Genomic DNA, 16,101 nt, shown 5'->3' on the forward strand with positions numbered 1-16,101 from the left:
TGTTTTGTTCACTATTAACAGCATCAATACTATTAGAGAGCTTAGAAATGCAAATTCTTTTTTTAAATCTTCATATTCAAGTGTAATAAATCATCATGGTTTATTTATTTATTTATTTATTTTTATCTTTTATTTAATGAATATAAATTTCCAAAGTACGACTCATGTGTTACAATGGCTTCCCCCCCATACCGTCCCTCCCACCCACAACCCTCCCCTTTCCCACTCCCTCTCCCCTTCCATTCACATCAAGATTCATTTTCGATTATCTTAATATACAGAAGATCAGCTTAGTATACCTTAAGTAAGGATTTCAACAGTTTGCTCCCACACAGAAACATAAAGTGAAAAATAATAGATGATTTTTTTTTAAATGATGATGAAATCAGATCAGACCTATTGTCATGTTTAATCCCAGTGAGAGTCAAGTTGGGAATTGATAATTTCTTTCTTTCTTTTTTTTTTTTTTTTTTTTTTACAGAAGATCAGTTTAGTGTACATTAAGTAAAGATTTCAGTCGTTTGCACCCCCATAGAAACACAAAGTGAAATATACTGTTTGAGTACTCGTTATAGCATTAAGCCTCAGTGTACAGCACGTTAAGGACAGAGATCCTACATGAGGAGTAAGTGCACAGTGACTCCTGTTGTTGACTTTACCAATTGACACTCCTGTTTATGGCATCAGTAATCTCCCTATGCACATCATGGTTTATTTAACAAAGTCACTTCTACATCAGGTTGTGGTTTAGAAACAATGATTATGTATGTGATATGAAGAGACTGGTATACAACCAGTAAGCCCTAAATCTTTCTTCTATGAATTTCCCCCATCTTCCTGTTTACCTAGAAAAGGCATTTTTAGATTTATATAAACACATTCTTTGTAAGAGAAAATTAGAATACTTAGCACTGGACAATTAAAAAATAAGTCACAGGGCAGTAAGCTCAATTGTGCAATTGTGAAATCTGATATCAAAGAGTTTTTGAAACCTTAAGACTGAGTAATCTACAGTGTTTCCAACATGTCTTCAACTGCCTTCAGAGAGTATATAGTTCTCTTCTTACTTCTACCGGCAAACTGATAAGCTCTGTTTATTTGAGTAGCTGCCCAACCAGCATATTTCATGCTGTCTTTTTTCAACTTTTGCACTTGCTTTTGGATTAGGAGCAATATGACTTGCCAATAGGTAAAGCTCAGATATTTCTGTTGTTCAGTTGCAGCGCCTGTGCAAAACAGCTTCTTGAGTTCCAGGCTTTCAAGTCCTTGTTGGGTGTATTTAACATCAAGACAGTGCTGACAATACAAGCAGTTGTGTGTGATTCATCATCATAAGCTCCTCTAAACAAAGGCTGCTTTTGCACAGTCATGTTCATTGATTGAAAGTTCTGCAAGTTCATGCCAGGCTTCTTTGATCTCTAACAATTTGCTCCAGACACACAGGCAGTTCCCGAATGGCCTACACATTTTCCGCTGGGCCTTCTGAATGGCAATCTTATGCTTTCTGGCTGCGGTGTTAGTTGAGTCTTCTTGTAAAAGTTGAATGTACACTGGTAGAGTATCATCATATCATTCCATGACCTCAAATCTTATGCCTGTTACTCATGTGGCTCTGCGATTGCCAGGGAAGTGTCTTCTTAACTCCAGAAGACAAAACAATGCCAACTCATCTCAACCATAGTCTAGAGTGACAGTCGTCACCTTTCATATCTGATCTCAATATCCTCTCCAAACTTAGGACCATACTCATTAATTCATTCTTCTCCAGCTTCCACAATGTGTTCACCATTTTGTGAGTTTTTTACTCTTTGTTTCATCATTTTATGTTGCATTTCTTCCAAAGTGATATCCCAAAGCTCTAAGACCTTTGCTACCTTTCCAGAAACTAGAGTTAATCAAAAATATAAATTCTTGGGGCCAGCACTGTGGCATAGCAAATAAAGCAGTGCCGGCATCTCATATTGGTGCTGGTTTGAGTCTGGCTGCCCCACTTCTGATCCAGCTCTCTGCTGTGGCCTGGGAAAGCAGTGGAAGATGGCCCAAGACCTTGGACCCCTGCACCCTCATGGGAGACCCTGAAGAAACTCCAGGCTTCGGATCGGCACAGCTCCAGCCATTGCAGTCATCTAGGGAGTGAACCACTGGATGGAAGACCTCTCTCTCTCAACCTCTGCCTCTCTGTAACTCTGCCTTTCAAATAAATAAATAAATCTTAAAAAAGAAAAGAAATATAAATTCTCATGCCCCATCCTAGGCCCACTGAATCATGGTGAATTTTGAGCCCCAGCTGTCTTGTCTGTGTTCAGGGATGGAAGCAGGAAATAAGAAAAATAGGGTATGTTCTTTTTAATAAAAAGGCAAACGTTTTTGCAAAACAAGTTGAAGACTTCTGCCTGTTGGTCAGAAATGCATCATTTGATGAATAAGTAATCTGAGGGAATGTTTATCATTTAACATCTGCAGAGTAGAGAAAGGTGTCGGGACTTGGAATTTTTTCCAACTTATGCTTTCTGCTAAAAGGGATAAGGAGTAAGCTAAAACAACTCTGGCAGGAGTGACTCAGTGGAGATTGGCACCATTCCCAAAGATAGGAAAAACAGAAGAGACTGGTTTGGATGGGAAGAACATGGTTACTGCAGCAGTAACCCTCCCCACTCTGGACACATGGTCTTCTGCTGTGTGACTTTGCTGTTCCTTCCACCAGGAAGTAGAGTTTATTTTCTACCCATTCAGTTGGTGCTTGGTTGCTTAGTTGCTTTTGCCAACATGATATTAGCAAGACTGACCCAATCAGAGGCTTAAAAGGCACTGCATATTGAGGCTTGCTTTCTTTTGGCTGGAGTAGGAGGAAGTAATGTGAATAAGTCTGGTGAAATGCCATGCAGAAGAGAATAGAGGTGTCCTAGTCAAGAGTTAGCACTAACCACTAAGAATGTTGGCAAGATCATTTTAAGCCGTTGAGTCCCAGATGAACCACCTTATAAGTGCAGCTGTATGAGTGAAATCCAATGAAATCAGCAAAAGGACCACTCAAATGTGTTCCATGCTGTGGCACAGCATGTTAAGCCACTGTATGCAATGTTGGCCATCCCATATGAGCTCTGGTTTGAGTCCAAACTGCTCCACTTCCCATCTGCTCCCTGCTAATGTGCATGGGAATGTAGTAGAAGATGGCCCAAGTACTTGGGCCCTGCTACTCACATGGGATACCTAGAAGGAGTTCCAGGCTCCTGGCTTCACTCTGGCCAGCCCTAGCCATCATGGCCATTTGGAGAATGAATGAGAAGATAGAAGACCTGTTTCTCTCTCTTTCTCTAACTCTGTCTTTCAAATAAATGTCTTAAAAAACAAAAAAACAAAAAAACTAAGCCTGGCCCAAATTGTTACACAAAAAATTGTAAGCAAATCAATATCCTTAGGTGGACATTTTGTGCAATAATTATGATGCTGCTTGGGACATTGGCATCCTCTATCAGAGTGCCCGTGTTCAAATTACAGCTCTGCTTTTGATTCCTGCTTCCTGTTAATGCATACTCTGGAGGCAGCAGGTGAAGGTTCAAATACTTGAGTTCCTGCCACACATGTGAGAGACTTGGATTGAGTTCTAGGCTCTTGGTTTGGGCCCAGCCCAGCCTTGGCTAGTGTGGACATTTGGTTAATGAACCAGCAAATGTAGGAACTCTCTCTTTCTCTCTGTGTGTGTCTCTACACCTTTCCAAATAAGTAAAAATAAATTAAACAGGGCCTGAAGCACTGGCATCCCATATGGGCACTGGTTCAAGACCTGGCTGCTCCACTTCTGATCCTGCTTTCTGCTGTGACCTGGGAAAGCAGTAGAGGATGGCCCAAGTTCTTGGGCCCCTGCGGCCACGTGGGAGACCCGGAGGAAGCTCCTGGCTCCTGGCTTCAGATCCGCGCAGCTCCGGCCATTGCGGCCAATTGGAGAGTGAACCAGTGGATGGAAGACCTCTCTCTGTCTCTCTGCCTCTCCTCTCTGTGTAACTCTGACTTTCAAATAAATAAATAAATCTTAAAAAAATTAATTAAACAAAAAAATTTTAAATCAGTATCTTGGTGGAAAGATCCAGGAGGTAACTAAATACTTTAACCTGGAGCTGGAGCTAGAGATTTGGGAGTTATTAACACATAGACGTTATTTGAAACTGAAAAAGGATGAAATTGCCTCCAGGTCATTCAGATCACCAATGACAGAAAAGGAAATGGAAAGGAATAGGCATAGTGGTCATGAGAATCCATAGAGCTGGCAGGAACTTGGCACCGCAGTTAAGATGCCACTTGAGATGCCCACACCCCTTATTCAAGTGTTTGAGTTTGAGTTTTTGCTCTGCTTCAAGTTCCAGCTTCCTGCTAATGCACATTCTGGGAGGCAACTGTGATGACTTAAGTAAGTACTTGAGTCATTGCCTCCCACATGGGAACCTCAACTGAGTTCTGGGCTCCTGATTTCAGCCTGGCCCAGCCCGGCTGTTGCTGTCATGCAGTCATTTGGAAGTGAACCAGTGGATAAAAGATCTCTCTCTCTCTCTCTCTCTCTCTCTCTCTCTTCTCTCTCTCTCTCTCCTCTCTCTCTCTCTCTCTTCTCTCTCTCTCTCCCCCTCTCTCTCTTCTCTCTCCCTCCCTCCCTCTCTCTCTCTCTCTCTCATTTTCAAATAAAATTAAAATAAATAAAAATTAAATATATTAAAAAAGAAGCCATCAGAGACATTTCCAAAAGAAAAGTATAAGGAATTTTTGGAAAGATGAAGATTGAAAAGAGAACCATGAATCTGGCAACTGGTAGATCATTAAGGCTCTCCACTGGAGCAGTTTTAGCCATCAATGGAGGTGGAAGTCATGTTGCAATGAGATTGCAATGGGTTGAAGTGGGAGATAGGAAGTAGGTGATTTTTCCTAGAAGTTTGGACTATGAAGACAAATAGAGAAAGTGGTTGAGAGACAAAAGCACACATCATCAAGGAGATCTGAATCTTTCCTGCTTCTTCTAAGGTAGGAAAGCCCTGGAAATGTTTAGAAAGTGTTGGGAAAGAGCAAATATTAAGAAAATCCTGGATTTATCTTCACCAGGTGGAAGGGCAGCATACAACAAAACATGAAGCAAACAAAAACCCTAGAGGATAGGTGTTTGGGGAAGGTGAGCTGACTCATACATGAACACGTTGGTTTTCTATCCTGTAGGGTCAGAGAAGGAAGGACTGTGGCTTTGGGAAAGTGGTGAAGGGAGGAGTGGAAGAGGGAGCTGACCAAGAGCCAGAGCAGGATTAACTGAGGGGCTGAGGTCCACCTAGAGCTCAGTGATCACTCATTTGGCCACTACTTTTGTAGCTGTGTAGTGCTTAGCAGCCCACACACATGGGGACCAGGAAGGGGAAGATGGGCTCAATCCATAGATTTTCTCTGAGTTTTGTTCTCTACAATGTAAATTTCTCTTTTAATTTTTTTTCTGATTATGTACTAGGGCAGAGATTACCCATTCATTCTAGTTTATTTATTTATTTATTTTAATTGTTAGAGAGAGAGGGGTAGATATTGAAATCATTTGTCTGCTGGTTCAATACTGAAATGCCCACAGTATTCAGGGCTAGGCTAGTTGGAAGCTTGGGGCTAGGAACTCAATCTAGGTCTCCCATGTGGGCGTTAGGGGCCCAACCCCTTGAGCCATCACTTGCTGCCTCCCAGGGTACACATTAGCATGAAGCTAGAATTGGCCATGGTGTCAGGACTTAGAACTAGGACTGGAACCCAGGCATTCAGATATCATATGCAGGCATTCTATGTGACATCTTAACTGCTACACCCAACCCCACCCCCACTCTAACTTTTAATTAAGCACATGGCTTCCTTTAGTGAGATTGATGACATTTCTAAGGTTGTCTTCCTGCTAGATGTGGCCATGTGACCAAGTTTTGACCAATGGCATCTAACTAAAAGTATTGGAAGGGGGCTACAAAATGTTAATGGAAAAATGAAATTAAAAGACCAGTGTGCATTTTATTTATTTGAAAGTCAGAGTTACAGAGAGAGAGGGAGAGACAGAGAGAATAATATCTTCCATTTGCTGGGTTGCTCTTCAGATGATCACAATGGCCAGCACTGGGCCAGGCCAAAGCCAGGAGTTTCTTCTGGGTCCATGTAGGTGGCAGGGGCCCAAGCACTTGGGTCATCTTCTGCTGCTTTTCTCAGGCCACTAATAGGGAACTGGATCAGAAGTGGAGTAGCCAGGACATGACCTGGTGCACATATGAAATACTGTTGTCACAGGCAGTGGCTTTTTATTTGCCACACCACAACTCCGGTCCCTCTATTTATTACTATTTGACTTTTATAGTGGTGTTTACAACCATTCCATTACATATTGTGCATTTATTAACTCATTTATTCAACATCGAATATATTCTATGTGCTTTGAAGTAATGGCCACCATGTGGATACAAAAATCAGTAAAACATCGGGTCTTTCATCAAGAATTTGATAATCCAACAGAAGAGACATGAGAGCAACAAGTGTAATGGAAATAGGAGAAGAGCAGCCAGAATTTGGATGCTTTGGGGCAGTCTGCAATATTCAAACTCATTTCCTGAATTCACTACTGTAATTTATAAGCCCAGAATTAGAACTAGACTTTTTTGATTCCCAATATTATAATCATAATATTATGGTTGTCATCCATGTTTCTTAAAAAACATTCAGAAAAACAAAAATCTTATTTATATGCTAGTTTAAAGGACAGAAAATAGGTAGTTTGAAAGAGTTCAGACTTGCTTTAACTTTATTCATTTATGAGAACTTAGTACCTACCATGTGTCAGGGTCAGAGGTAGATACTGAAATAAAATGGAAATAAACAACTGGCATGGCCCTGCCTCATGGATATGAACGATAGTCATCCTACGTAGCCATAAAATGTTAACCGTGATTAAATGTTTCCAAGGCGAGGTACATGGTACTAAGAGATGATATAATAGGACACTGGTTCTAGCTGGCGGGAGCACAAATGGGGCTGGGCTGGATGGGGGAGGAAGAGGGTTGACCTAGCAAAGGCCACAGCAGGAAGAGAGACTCCAAGTAGGGGAGAGTACCAGAGGAACTGGCCAGAGGAACTGAAAGTCGCCTGCAGAGGTGGAGCTCAAAGAGCAAAGGGAAGACAGTATGATGCAAGAAAAGACTAGGAAGGTCAGAAGAGGTCAGACTGCAGAGACTCTTGGAGACATGTCATGATCATGGCTTCACAGCAATGGGAGGAGCCGGCTCTGTGGCGTAATGGGCTAAGTGTCTGCCTGCGGCGCCGGCATCCCAGCTTCTCTCTTCCAATCCAGCTCTCTGCTATGGCCTGGGAAAGCATTGAAGCTGGCCCAAGGATTTGGGCCCCTGCACCTGCATGGCAAGACCCAGAAGAAGCTCCTGGCTCCTGGCTTCAGATCGGCTCAGATCTGGCCTTTGTGGCCATTTGGGAAGTGAACCAGTGGATGGAAGACCTCTCTCTGTCTCTCCCTCTCTCTGTGACTCTTCCTCTCAAATAAATAAACAAATCTTTAAAAAAAATAGCAATGGGAAGGAAATGAAATGGTTTAATTTAAAATAGGAGTGTGCATTTGACCTAGCAGTTTAGGATGCTGGGTTCAACACCTGCCTCTGGCTCCTGATTCTAGTATTTCTGCTAATGCACACCATGGGGGGCAGTGGTGATAGCGCAAGTAATTGAGTCCCTGCCACCCATGCGGGAGGCCTGGATTGAATTCCTGACTCCTGCATTCCACCTGACCCAACCCTAGCCATTGTGGGCATGTGAACCAGTGTGGGTAGTGAACCAGTGGATGAGAACATTGTCTCTATCTACAAAATAAGTAATACAAACAATATCTTAGAAAAGATGAATTTCTGATCCTGAAAATACCATCATAAAATAAATTCAAAATAGAAATGGGGCCAGCATTGTGGCATAGCGGTAGAGCTGCTGCCAGAGATGCTGGCATCTTATGATGTGCCAGTTCAAGTCCTGGCTGCTTCACTTCTGATCCAGCTACCTGCTAATGTGCCTGGAAAAAGCAGTGGAAGATGGATCAAGTATTTGGGTCCCTGCACCCATGTGGGAGACCTGGATGAAGTTCCTGACTCCCGGCTTTGGTCTGGCCCAGCCCCAGCCCTTGTGGCCTGGAGTGAATGAGCAGATGGAAGATCTCTCTGTCTCTGTTTTTTTCTCTCTTTCTGTCTCTCCCTTTCTCTGTGTAACTCAGCCTTTCAAATAAGTAAAATAAATTAAAAAAAAATAGAGTATATCACCCTGGCTGCTTAATGAAGAATGAGAAATTGGGGGACAAGGAAGCCAGCTATGAGGTGAGAGTAGCTCAGACTAGATTGTGGAACTGGGGAAAAGTAGATTGATGGGAATAGTCTTTAGGAGTGGGCAATGGTTTATTGTTTAATTATTTAAAATATATCTATTAATTTGAAAGAGAGAAGAAAGATAGAGATCTTCCATCTTCTGGTTCACATCTCTGTTGAAGCCAGGAGCCAGGGATTTCATCTTGGTGTCCCACAGGGGTCACGGGAACCCACTACCTTCCCAGGTACATTAACAAGAAACTGAATTGGAACCTGAGCGACTGGGACTGGAGAAGGGACTCTGATATGGGATGTTTGTGCCACAAGTGGTAACTGCATCTCAGCACCAGCCTCTGGCAATGGTTTAGATCTGAAGTGTAAGGAAGGGAAAGATGTCAGCACGGTATACGGGATTCCTAGTTCCCCCACGGCATAGATGGTGACACGGTGATATTTTGCAGTGAAATCAAAAGGCACTAGATTTGGAGGCGAGGGTAGGATGAAATGGGTCTTTCTTGAGTTCAGTTTTGGACATATTGATGTTGAGATGCTTTTGAAATATGCAAACAGAAATCTCATAAAGGGGATTAGAAAGGTGGGTCTGGATGTGCTTCAAGGTGAGAAATGGGTGGGAGACAGGTGTTTTGGAGTGATCTTTGAGTTGTTTTGTTTGTTTGAGAAGCAGAGAGACAGAGCTGAAGCTATAGACAGATATGAGATCTATAGTAGTAGACAGGGTAAGGACTAAGCATAGGAGCCCTAAGGGTGGGTAGGGTGGCTTGAGCCTGCACTGGAAACTGGAGCAGACTAAGGAGGAAGAAAGAAATAGTAGAGACCTGAAAGCCAATCAAGAGAGAGCATTTCAGAGTGCTCAACCCTGAAATGTTGACAGATCTGATAGGACCTGAAAACCGCCCATTGAATTCAGTGTCATGGTGGTAATTCAGGCTCAAAAGAGGGTAAAATGTTCAATGGAGGGAATGAAGACAAAGCTCAAACAACTCTGTTAAAATTTGTGAAGATGAGGAAAGAGCTAGGCAAGACTGGAGACAGACATAGGATTGAGGGAGGGTTTTTTTTGTTTAATGGAAGATTTGTGAATAAACAAAGCAAATAGAAAAGTCCATAAATATAGGAGAAGGAGGGGGAGAAAGAGAAAACTTTTTCATGGCAAAAAAACACAATAAGCAATCAAGCAAACGGAATGTGCCATAAATAAAATCAAAAGACAAATGGTGGAGTAGCATTTCCCCATACGGGCACCCACTTGCGTCCTGACTACTCCACTTTCAATGCAGCTCACTGCTAATGGCCAGGAAAAGGAGTGGGAGATAATCCAAGTGCTTGGGCCCCTGCTACCCACATGAGAGACCCGGATGGAGCTCCTGACTCCTGGCTTCCACCTGGCTCAGCCCTGGCCATTGTGGCCATTTGGGAAGTGAACCAGTGGATGGAAGATTTCTCTCTCTGTGTCTTTTCCTTTCTCTCATCATAACTCTGACTTCCAATAAACAACATAATTAAAAAAAAAAAGACAAATGACGCACTTAGAAGAAATATTATGACCTATTATACTTACAATATGTCTTATAGATAAAGGGATCTATCAAACAAGTTGAGGTGGAACAATTAGCTCAAAAAAGGAGGGGGAGGGGCGATGAGTAGGGTGAGTGTCCTGTGAGCATACTAGGGCAGAGAACAGGGCATAGAAAGTCAGAAAATAACTGTTTTGCAGCTTCTGGGTTGAGAGGAGGGAAGCAGGATGAGGTGGGCTGGATCTGGATGTGTTTGGATCTTTAATAACATCAGGAAACAAGTCGGCAGCCACGAGGGAGAGGAGAGAAACTTGGAATAATCACGGTGGAGAAGAGTCTGTGCTGATCAAAGACCAGCAGCCGGAAGACCAGGCGCTGCTGGATAAGCACATGCAGTCCGTGAGAGTGTGTTTCCAAAGGCACCATTGTGCCCACGTGGGTCTCTCCCCTGGCAGTTCTTGAGAGCTGAGTTATCTGACTTCTTTTTGTCTTTTAGGGACAAGGAATCCCTTCTACTCCAGCTCCATCATCATGGGAGCTTCATCCGATAGATCCAGGAGGAGGAAGGAAATGAAAGAACAGCCAGCAAGAAGCAGCTCGCTTTATAATAAAACTATTATGCTGAACTCGTTATATTTCTCCGGCAAAGCAGGGGAGCAGTGCCAGACACAGAGAGAGGCAGAGGAAGCTAGGCAGGTTAGAGACAGCCGTTAGGAGAAGGCCGAGGATAAGGCCATCTTGTCACCTTAACTGAGGGCACGCTCTCACTGGCGTTTGGAACGTGATGGGGTGACAGAAGCCTTGTTCAAAGTCCTGCCGCTTTTAATCTCTGAGATGCTTCCCTGAAGGAGGTGGCATGTGGGGGTCTCTGCCTCCCACCTGGCTGTGAGTGCAGCAGACATGTAATCTGCCAATTCTTTCCTTCCCTGCCCTGCTCCATGCTGTCTGCAGATTCAACACACACTACTAATGTTCTGTTACGAAAGCTTCTTTATGGCCCGTGCTGGTGGGAATGGTCCTTAGTTTACTATTGTTAGAGCTTGGGAAACGAAGGGTACATTTCATGCTCAGAGAAAGAATGTGGACATGGCATGCCCTTTTGCAAAAAGATCCTTAATTAGAGCAAAATACTGACTCATGCTTCATGGAAAAGATTAGAAAAGATTAAAATATAATTAGAACCAAAAACCAAAAAGCCAGTCCTTGGCTGTGCAAGGGAAGGGGAAGTTTCCAGTTGTCCTGCCTGGAACGCTACGCCTGCCCAGCTCTGCAGGTTTGCAGGCTCCCAAACCAGAGGAGAGAATAACGCCAGTGAGTCACCAGTCCGCTTGCACTGGTGGCTGCTGTCTGCTGGGAAACTGCCGATTCAGGCTGGGGAGGGAGGTGACGTCAGAGGGAACCCGGCCAGAGTTGAGGTTTCCTTGTAGGCTCTCAGCCTGGCTTTGTTTACACAAGGGATCCATTGAGCTGGACATCTTAGAGCCCGCAGAGTCAGAAGGGCTGGGCCTTGTGGGTTCTGTCTGCCTCCTGGGGAGTCCCTGACACCCCCTGATGCTAGGGGTCACACTTCATAACCCAACTTTTAACTCACTAGCTCATGTGGCTAGTGTGAGTGTTTGCATTTGGAAGGAGGACTCTACAGTATTCAAAGGATTGCATTTCTTTCTTTTTTGTCTTTACTTATTTGAAAGGCAGAGTGACAGAAAGAGAGCTTCCGTTCCCTGGTACACTCCTCAAATGGCTGCGATAGTCTGGGCTGGGCTGGGCTGAAAGCAGGAACTGTCATGTGTGTGGCAGGGACCCAAGTACTTGACCATCATTTTTTGCTTCCCAGGTGCATTAGTAGGAAGAAACTAGGTAAGTCTAGGATGTGGGCATCATAAGATGAGTTCTAATCCTATGCACCACGGTGCTAGCTCCTCAAAGGATTACATTTCTAATGGTGGAAATTCAATCCGTAGAATGACAGAGACACTTGGGCAAGATTTTTTTTTTTAAAGATTTATTTGTTTATTTGAAAGTCAGAGTTACAGAGAGAGAAAGAGAGAGAGAGGTCTTCCATCTGTTGGTTCACTCCTCAGTTGACCACAACAGCTGGAGCTGCACCGATCCGAAGCCAGGAGCTTTTTCTGGGTCTCCCATACGAGTGTAGGGGCAAAAAACTTGGGCCATCTTCCACTGCTCTCCCAGGCCATAGCAGAGAGCTGGATCTGAAGTGGAGCAGCTGAGACATGAACCAGTGCCCATATGGGATGCCATCACCGCAGGCAGCAGCTTCATCTGCTAAGCCACAGCACTGGCCCTGCAAGATGTTTTACCTTGTGCTGTTCCAGTGGGTAGACAGCCTTGTCAAAAGACAAAATTACAATTTAAACTTAAGATTTTAATTGGCCTTTTACATTTTAAATCTTTCTTTTAATTTTTTTTCTTTCTTTTATCAGAGGAGAGAGAGATTGATTTTTATTTATTTGAAAGACAGAGGTAGAGAGAGATCTTCCATCCACTAGTTCACTCCCCAAATGGCCACAACAGTTAGAGCTGAGTCGATCCAAAGCCAGGAGCCAGGAGCCAGGACCCCAGAGCTTCTTCCGGGTCTCTCACATGGGTGCAGGGGCCCAAGGGCTTGAGCCGTCTTTCACTGCTTTCCCAGGCACACTAGCAGGGAGCTAGGTCAGAAGAGGAGCAGCCAGGACTAGAACAGGTACTCATGTGGGATGTTGGCACTGCAGGCTGGGGCTTTAACCCACTGTGCCACGGTGCTGGTCCCCAAGGAGTAGATTCTATAGACAGAAAAGGCTGAAGAAAGTGGCAATCAAAGACAAAAAATGGATCACTCCTCTTCCCCACCCTCCGATCAGTTCTTGCAAACTCATTTTCCTGGTAAACAAAGAACAGGGAGAGAGAAATAGGAAAATAACTGGTTGTCACCAGGTTACCTGGATTTACCTTTTCCATTTTGGGACTGAGACTGAGGGAACTTCACTATCATTGAAATCGTAACTGGCCAGTTTGGGAAATTTGGCTTCTTTCTAGTCCTGATTTCTCTGAAGGTCAGATAGACAGCTTGGTTTCGGCATGCTGAGTTGCTTCCCTTTTAATTTTTAGCCTGGTCAATTGGAGCTTAGCCCAAGACAGTAGCTTCCTGTAATTTTTCTTTAGTAGCCTCTTCGGGGTTGCCTCTGCTCACGGGAACTTCAGAAACCCCTGGCTTCCTGGGAAGGTCGCTGATTTCAGTGGGCTGCAGGGACTTATTGCTAATGGGTGTTTATAGCTAGATGTTTGTTATCAGCGGCCAGTAGGTAAGTGCTCCTCAGAGAAAATGGAGTGAGAAATGATAGTCACTTGGAAGGCAAAGGGAAAGCATGCTTCCCGCAGCTTTATTACCTCCTTTTTATAGCACAGGAATAGTAGGAGTCCTGGGAATAGGAGCTGCTGACTGAGAGAATCTCTGCAGACATGAGGTTAGCCTTGGCCTCTCCCGAGTCTGTATGGCCATCCACAACAAAGGAGGGAGCCAATTGAAGATAATAGGCCCATGGCTAGGGATGGCTCCGTGCTTTTATTTTCTACATCAATTGGTTTCAGGCATTTGAGTTTCATAATTACACATTTGTTCTCATTTAAGCTTTTATTAGTGATTTTTCCTCTCTTGGCCTTTAAACAAACCACCTTAGCAATAAGGCACCCTGACATTGCAGTTTTTACAGTACTTACAAGTAGTGTTTCTTTTCTTTTCTTTTTCTTTCTTTCTTTCTTTTTTTTTTTTTTTTTTTTTGGACAGGCAGAGTGGATAGTGAGAGAGAGAGACAGAGAGAAAGGTCTTCCTTTTGCCGTTGGTTCACCCTCCAATGGCCGCCACGGCTGGCACGCTGCGGCCGGCGCACTGCGCTGATCCGAAGGCAGGAGCCAGGTGCTTCTCCTGGTCTCCCATGAGGTGCAGGGCCCAAGCACTTGGGCCATCCTCCACTGCCTTCCCGGGCCACAGCAGAGAGCTGGCCTGGAAGAGGGGCAACTGGGAAAGAATCCGACACCCCAAACGGGACTAGAACCCGGTATGCTGGCGCCGCTAGGTGGAGGATTAGCTTATTGTGCCGCGGCGCCGGCCACAAGTAGTGTTTCTAAAACACAAAGGATTTGGGTCAGAGATGTCCAGGACAGGGCTGTTTACAAAATAATTAATGGGTTCAATGTGCTCTGTTTCAATTTTTTCTTTAATTAAAACTTAACTGTGGGGCCCAATGCTTTGGCTTAGTGGATAAAGTCACCATCTGCAGTGCCGGCATCCCATATGGGCGCTGGTTCAAGTTCTTACTGCTCCACTTCCAATCCAGCTCTCTGCTATGGCCTGGGAAATCAGTAGAAAATGGCCCAAGTCCTTGGGCCCCTGAACCTGTGTGGGAGACCTGGAAGAAGCTCCTGGCTCCTGGCTTTGGATCAGCCCAACTCCTCCATTGCAATGGAAGACCTTTCTCTCTGCCTTTCCCTCTCTCTGTCTGTAACTCTGCCTTTCAAATAAATAAATAAATTTTTTAAAAGAGAGAGAGAGAGAAAGATTGAGAATTGTCCCCATCCAGGCTGGGACCATCCTTTCATAAGGTAGAGATAGTGCTCAGGGCAGAGTCTCATCTCCAAGAAGGTATCAGGGTGCCCAGTGCCAGTGAAAGGTGAAGCTTGGCTGCCTGAGGACAGGTGGGTATGTCACGTCCCCAGTCATGTTGAATCTGCACGGACGGTGATGAGATTAGGGCGGTGCATATGCTGGGGTGTCGGTAGTCCCTAGGTCCTTATCCTTTCCTGACTTCCTACCTTGCCCACATCAGTAATATGTAAAAAGCAAACAATGTAATGTTTTACAAAGTGAGAAGTGACAGCCAGTGTCCCTTCACGATAGGATGCAGCCTCATCCTATTCTATTTTCTAGAGGTAACTCCTGTGTACGGACCACAGTTTTTTCATGCACAACCATGCAAATGTCTTGGGATTTGCCAGTTGCACCTAGCAAATTGACCACAACATTTTTCCACTGCAACTCCACCGGAGCCACTTCTTTACATAATATGGGCATTAGATGCTGTCTGATTTGAATGTGACTCCAGTATATATTCCATGCACATTTCTTTGTAGTCAAATCCTCACCCCTTTCCTCGTGCTTACGAGGTTTTGGATAATGCTTTCAAAACCTTGCCAGTCATCAATATTTAGAAATACGCTTGTCAGGAACGGAAAACAAAGAGTTGCGCAACTTGAGAGAACTTTTGGAACTCATGTTCTTCATTACGCAAACCCTTTGTTTGTCAGTGTTGTGGGGATGCTGCTGCAGCTTCAGGAGAGATGCAGGATGAGGACATCGAACAAGCTGCAGGATCTCTTCCCGGCATGTTGCAGGCTTCCTACAGGTTGTGCAGGAGAGGAGAGGGTCAATAACTGGTGCTTGGTAATTTTCCTGGGGGTGAGCGTTATGGTACAATAGATGCTGCTTGCAATGCCTGTATCCCATTTTGGAGCACTAGTTTGAGTCCTGGTGGCTCTGCTTCCAATACAGTCCTAACACACCCGAGAAGGCAGTGGATAACGGCCCAACTGCTTAGGCCCCTGCACCCATGTGGGAGACCTGGAAGAAACTCTTTTCTCCAGGCTTCAGCCTGGCCCAGCCCAGGCCATTGCAGCTGTTAGGGGAGTGACCCAGTGGATGGAAGATCTCTCTCTCTCTCACACTCTCTCTGTGTCTCTCCCTCTCTCTGTATAACTCTTTCAAAGAAATAAATAAATCTTAGAAAAAAAAAAGAATGTATACTTAAACAAACAAAACAAGGCAAAGAGACAGAGACAGTTAGACCTTCCCTGCTGTTTTACTCCACAAATACCTGCAATAGCTAGACACTGTTGAAACTAAACACCTGGCCCCACAGTTTGTTTGCTTGTTTTTTTTCTTTTTTAATAGTCTAGGAGTCTTTTATTGTCCCTTTTCCACAGACAAGGATAGTAAGTTCCAGAGAGGTTAAATGGCTATAGCCATACAAATGGTAGTGGAGCCAGGATTCTAGTGCAGCCTCCTGTCTCCACATGCAGGGCACTGGCTGCCTCATTGTTGAGTGCAGAGTTGAAGATGGCTCTGGGTCAGAGGTCAGACGCATTTGTCTCTAGTGGTATGGAATGGCATGTTGTTTGTTAAAGCTTCCCACACTTAAAGTCTAAGGAGATGGACCATTTCTCCTAGCATCATGGAA

The 16,101-nt window shown here is 44.3% G+C and overlaps 1 long non-coding RNA gene and 1 pseudogene across 1 annotated transcript; both read right to left on the bottom strand.

Moving 5' to 3' along the window:
* Positions 1–993: 993 nt before the first annotated feature.
* On the bottom strand, positions 994–10,300 carry LOC100358858 (ER membrane protein complex subunit 2 pseudogene; annotated as a pseudogene).
* Positions 10,301–11,859: 1,559 nt separating this feature from the next.
* LOC138844478 (uncharacterized) lies at positions 11,860–12,960 on the bottom strand. The gene is made up of 2 exons (XR_011380363.2): positions 12,821–12,960; positions 11,860–12,219 (listed from the first exon to the last, which is right to left on the bottom strand). It is a non-coding gene; the product is annotated as an uncharacterized LOC138844478 (long non-coding RNA).
* Positions 12,961–16,101: the final 3,141 nt, after the last annotated feature.

The sequence above is a fragment of the Oryctolagus cuniculus genome, chromosome 11 (assembly GCF_051225735.1).
Source record: "Oryctolagus cuniculus isolate XC-2025 breed Fujian yellow rabbit chromosome 11, ASM5122573v1, whole genome shotgun sequence".
NCBI lineage: Eukaryota > Metazoa > Chordata > Mammalia > Lagomorpha > Leporidae > Oryctolagus > Oryctolagus cuniculus.